The sequence below is a fragment of the Gopherus evgoodei genome, chromosome 23 (genome assembly GCF_007399415.2).
Source record: "Gopherus evgoodei ecotype Sinaloan lineage chromosome 23, rGopEvg1_v1.p, whole genome shotgun sequence".
NCBI lineage: Eukaryota > Metazoa > Chordata > Testudines > Testudinidae > Gopherus > Gopherus evgoodei.
In genome coordinates, this window is record NC_044344.1 from 15,518,383 (window position 1) to 15,524,382 (window position 6,000).

Consider the following 6,000-nt stretch of genomic DNA (forward strand, 5'->3'; position numbering starts at 1 on the left):
CTCAGCTTTCTAGCCATCCAGCAGCTCTAGGGCAGGGAAGGAAGGTGCTCTTGGTGCAGAGTGGTCGCAAAACGGGGTGAATTTAAGCCAGAGGTTGGGGGGTCCACTTGAAATCCCACCCAAGCAGCCACACAGAATCACTAGCAGTGCTGGGAGAGGCAAGGAGGTGGAAGCAGGGTGGCCTGGGGTGAGGGACATTGCCCTCATCCTGGGCTCTGGATGGACTAGGCTGGGTGGTGGTTCAGTCTAGCTTCTTCCAGCCTGTTGCTCTCACTGGAGTTTGTGGTTTCATCTGGCTCCACTGAAAAGATCAACAAGCCCAGTAGAAAAGGGAGTGAGAGAGGCGGGAAGGAGTTTGTAAGGTGGTTTAAGTGACCCATCAGCAAAAGAGTAAACCAGAGTTTGACTGGGTTTCCCCCAGCCACCACTCCGCAAACACTGGGAAGGGGCAGCTCCATCCCCCACTGAAGCGATGGTGATGGGCATCAGGGGAGGAAGGAAACCACATGGCAGTCCCTTCCCCCCAGCACGCCCCTCCAGCCCCAAACTTTGTCCCAAAGCCTGCACCCACCCCTCCACACTCCCTCCCAGAGCCTGCAACCCCTCCACCCTTCCTGCACCCACCCCGTGCCCCAGCCCGGAGGCCTGCACCCAGCACCCAAACTCCGTCCCACTCAGCCCAGGGCAAAGCTCCTATGGTCTGGCTCCCAGCCTCTCTCCAAGGGTGGCAGCTGTCTGGAGGTGCTGCCTTCCATACCTTCCTCATTCACACCTCATTCATTCATGAGGCAATTGATTACAAAGTGGAGGAAAGATCTTATTCTACTTCTAGCAAAAGGACATTTTTCTTTACCTTATATACTACCTTAGGGGCCCACTATAACATATTACCAAGGTTCAATACAAAGTAATGTAAAAGTTATACAAAAATGCATAATGCAGAGATTTTATCTACAACTGCATTGACTGCTGTGTGCAGTAATATAGTGACCCCTGGTCTCTGAATGAGGCTATATACTCGGGGGAGGGGTGGCGGTGCAGTGGCGAGTTGGGGGGTGAGCGAGTGGGCAAGCGGCAGGTGGGCAAAGAGGCAAGCAGTGAACCAGCAGGGGTTCTAGGGGCAGGCATGGAGGTTTTCTGGCAGGGAAGGGAGAAAGTGAAGGCGGCGAGTGGGTGGGTGGGGGACATGACTAGGAAGAACGCAGCAAGTCAGCAGGGGACTAGGGCTGAGAGGGGTGTGATGGTGAGGCTGAGCGGGGAGGGGGGCGGGTCCTATTTTACTGCTGTGATCTGGTCACCCTGTGTGTGCCGGTTCAGAGTAGCAGCGGTGTTAGTCTGTATCTGCAAAAAGAACAGGAGTATTGTGGCACCTTAGAGACTAACAAATTTATTTCAACATAAGCTTTTATGGCTACAGCCCACTTCTTCGGATGAATAGAATGGAATCTTCTGTTTGTCTATCTGTGCCGTTTCTCTCTCCCCCACCCCAACCTTCCTCTTTGGCCCACAGCCTGTTTCAACAGGGTGACGCTGAGGAAGGAGGGTTTGTTTTCTGCGAGGCAGGCAGTACTGGGGGGAAAAGAAGGGGGCATAAAATAACATTATTGAAGAAAATCAGTTGTACAACTATCAAAACATAAATTATTTTCCTAATATGAAAGTGAAAATCTATAATTAATATTCTTTTAGAATGTGGTGACTTCTATCAATATGGGCAAGAGAACAAGAGATATTGGTAGAAAGTACCCAAGTGGGAGTAAGAAAAGAGCCATATGCAATATGATATAATGTATGTAATATATAATTTTGTTATTATGTATACAGTCATGGAAAGTAAACAATACATGTAAATAATACATGGAAGAAATGAAGGTGGTGTTTTTTGTTTATTTTTAGTCATCCCTGCTGGGGCCCCATCGAAACTGTTCAAATTGGGCTCCGCACTTGCTAAAGCCGGCCCTGCAGGGGAGAGCTCATTCACACCTCGCTTACAAATCATCATTTGAAATTCTAAGGTTGGCCAACACTGCCAAAGCCAATGCACCCACATTGTCAGCAAACACAACAGCTGGGTGAGGAAACCCGGCTTTGTCCAGACTTTCCAAACCTATTTACTTTCTCAGGTACAAGTAGTTTTCATACGTTGTATCTGCTTTTAAAGTGTGTGTTAACCTTTCAATTTCCATTCAAATTTGCAACCAATGACAACATTGGCAACACTGCATGTAACTAGTTGACCACTGGGGTGGTGTGGGGAAATTCGGGGGAGGGGGAGCACAGCCCCCTGTCTGGGCGGCGTTTAAGGAATGCCCAGGTTTCACTGAATTGAGTCTCCTACTGCAGCCCCTCAGTAGGTTACATCAGAGAGGAGCTGCAGTGTCTAGGCAGTGGGATGCCTGTGCCTTTAAGAGCCCAGCCCTGGGAAGCCCATGCTGAGAGGTGCTGCCTGTGGGAGGGGAAACAGAAAAGCCCCTCTGCTCCCCCACCCTGTGTTTGCAAACACTGGAGTCTCAGCCCCTCGGGGTAATGTTACCCCTCTGCCCCTGCCTGTGCCGGGATTTAACCCTCTGGCAGCGCCTCATCCCTGGGCTTAACTCCGGCTCCTTCCCCGCTCCCTGACTTTGCCCTTCAGCCCCTCTCCTAACTGTGCCTCCAGCTGCTTGACCCCTTGACCAGTCAATTTCCACCCCCTGCTCAGACCCTGGCCCCACTCCTCTGATTTGCCCCCCTTTGCCCCTCTTTAATCCCTGTAAAAGTAGGGGGGCTGGGCACCTGACCCCTGCCTGCCCAATGCTCAAAGCACCCCATAATCTTTTGGATGTTTGCCGAGTGCTGTAGGGTCACCTGCAGGGAGAGAGAGACGCGGTTAGGAGGTGATGCAGCCAAGGATGCCTCACCCAACTCTGAGATGCATCCACCTCTGGGATGGGTTGCACAAGTCAGCAAATGAATTTGGAACAGGAAATACACTGAAAGGACCAAGGCAGCTGCAGGAGGTGGGAGAAAACCAGAAAAAAGCAGGAGCCTTGGATCCCAGCCCTGCTCCTCCTTCACTCTACCTACTACCTCCTCCCCTCCCAAAGTTGGGGGGAAAACCCAGGAGTCCTGGTCCCCAGCCTTGCCCACCCCATATTCCATCCAACAGCTGCCCCCCACAATTGCAGGGCAGCGCCATGGGCACACCAGGCCTGCCTGTTTTGCACAGGACGGGCGATGCCAGTGCCCCAGGGGAGAGATGATGCTAAGGGAGTAAGCAGGCAGCAGACACCCCCACGACAGAGAAAGAAGTGCTAGGGGGCACTGTGCTGTCAAGGAGTGAGGGGGGTTTGGCAGGGAAATGGGAGGATCTCCACTCACAGTGGGTGCATCTATCTCCACCACAATTCCTCCCCAGCCCAGGCTAATCCGGCCCAGCTACCAGGGTTAAATTTGACCTGATTCCCCAGCTGCTAGTGGAGGGGCATGGGGCTGGGGAGCATGAGCCTCTACTCCCCCTTCCCCAAACACAGTTGCATTGGCACTGCCCAAAGGAGCCTGCAGCACTGCTGCCTAGAGTAAACTGAGGCACCAGCTAGTGACAGACACATCATTACTCTCCTCATCCTCATCCAAGATTCCACATACAACCCAGGGTTGGGGAGTAAACTCAGGGCAATTGCATAGTTAAGCTGTGGGACTCCTTGCCAGAGGATGTTTTGAAGGCCAAGAATATAACAGGGTTCAAAAAAGAACTAGATAAGTTTACGGTGGATAGGTCCATCAAAGGCTATTAGCTAGGGTGGGCAGGGATGGTGCCTGTAGCCTCTGTTTGCCAGAAGCTGGGAATGGGCAACAGGGGATGGATCACTTGATGATTCCCTGCTCTGTTCATTCCTTCTGGGGCACCTGGCACTGGCCACTGTCAGAAGACAGGAGGATACTGGGCTAGATGGACTTTGCGTCTGAACCAGCCTGGCCGTTCTTATGTCTCCCTTGGAGAAGCAGTGACACCCAGTGGGCAGTCAGAGTAATGCACAGAAGGTGTTTCCCTTGGAGCAGCAGTGACACCTCTTGGTCATTCAGGGTAATGCACAGAAGGTGTTTCCCTCGATACAGCAGTGACACCCAGTGGTCAGGTGGCGTAATGCACAGCGTGTGTCTCCCTTGGAGCAGCAGTGACACCTACGGACCAGTCACGGTAATGCACAGAGTGTGTTTCCCACCAATCTGGGTAATGCACAGAGCATGTTTCACATGAAGCAGCAGTGTCACCCAGTGACCAGGAGGGGTGGCATCAGACTCTTCTCGTCTGGAGGGAGACTGAGGTGGGCTAGAGAAAAAATTGGGGGGCTGTGCCCCCCATCACCTGGCCCCATCCTTCACGGGGGCCATGCCTCCCAGGCCTCTGCTCCTCAGTTAAAGGCCGGGCTCATCTCCTCTCTCCCTGGCCAGGGTTTAGAGCAATACAACCTTTATTAAAATAAAATAGTAAACAGGGTTTACTTTAAAATAATCTAAATCTGTCCAAATTTTAGTATTAATCTAAAGTTCTTAAAGATCCTATCAATAACCAAAACCTAAATGAAAAATTGAACCCAAAACTATGCTTAATTTAAAACCCAAACATTAAAAAAATTGTTTTTAAAAATAAAAACTAACAAATGCTGTAAATTAATAATTTTGACATTTTATCAAAAGGTGTGTTACAGCAGAATGATAAAATAACATAAAATAAATAAGCCTGACCACTAAAACCTTATATAAAGGAATAGAATCCTTGAATACTGGCCAAATGTGTATAAAATATGCAGAACTATGTCAAAACTGGTGTTGCAGGTCAGCCATTCGAATCCAGCAAATGTCAATTAAAAGCTCCAGTCCAACGAAAAAAAACAAAACAACCCAATAAACCAAAATGGTCACAGCCTGAAAAAAACCTACACAGAAACAAAATTAAACCTGTGCCAACATTGGAACAAATGATGTAAATTTCTAATTCTCACTTCTTGTTTCTCCCAGGAGGAAAGTGTTTTGCACCCCAGTAACCAGGCTGTCACTGCAGCTTTCCTTTCACTAAATAAGATTTTTACCAAATATAAATTGCCCTCCAATTTCTCTAAGAGAAATTGAAATTGTATCTTTGCACTAGTATCCCAAGTGTGCAAGTCCATCCCCTCAGAACAGCCCCACACTCTGAGGCCAGGGGAGAATCCCAACTGTTTTGTGCATTTGTAACCCTGGAGCCTGAAGCTGATGAGAGAAAGGGAAGTGAGCCATCTTGGAGCTTCCCGATACCACCTGCGGGGAGCACAGGGATTTGACTGAGTGACATCCTGGCTAATTTTCACCTTGTTCTCTGCCAGCAGGCTCCACTGGAGAGCTCGGGAGTGACTTGACCATGGCAGTACCCTATTTACATATTAAAAGCCAACATTTGGGGGCCATTGGGGTGCAATGTGAATACTTTTGGGATTGGGACCCACATGAGAAGGAATGTGGACAAACTGGAGAGAGTCCAGCAGAGGGCAATAAAAATGATTAGGGAACTGCGGCACATGACTTACGAGAACCTACAGGCCATATCCTGTATGTAAGCAAAGGCAAAGTGAGCATATCTATATTGTGACCTTTTACTCAGAAAGGAAAATTGACCTTTATCTTGTTACTTAAATAGATAAGTACCCATGCCTGTCTAAGACCTTTACCTAGACCAATTGACAATGCAGAATGGCATAGGGATTTTTTTCATTGTTGTACCCACAGACTTAACAGGTACACCACAAGGGAACTTTTGTACATATGTACATGTCATCAACACGCACAAATTTACTAGCCTATGAAGTAAGCATACCCTAATGTTTTGTGAGTGAGGAATGAAATTTGGGCATAGGAGGAAGGATTTCCGGTGCTTGTGCCCTATGAAAGAGGTAATCCACCTCGCTAGAGCACTTTGCTCTATCATTCTGACTTACTTCCTCCACTCTCTCTCTATGTACTGTCAGTAGGCTGTACTTGTTCTTA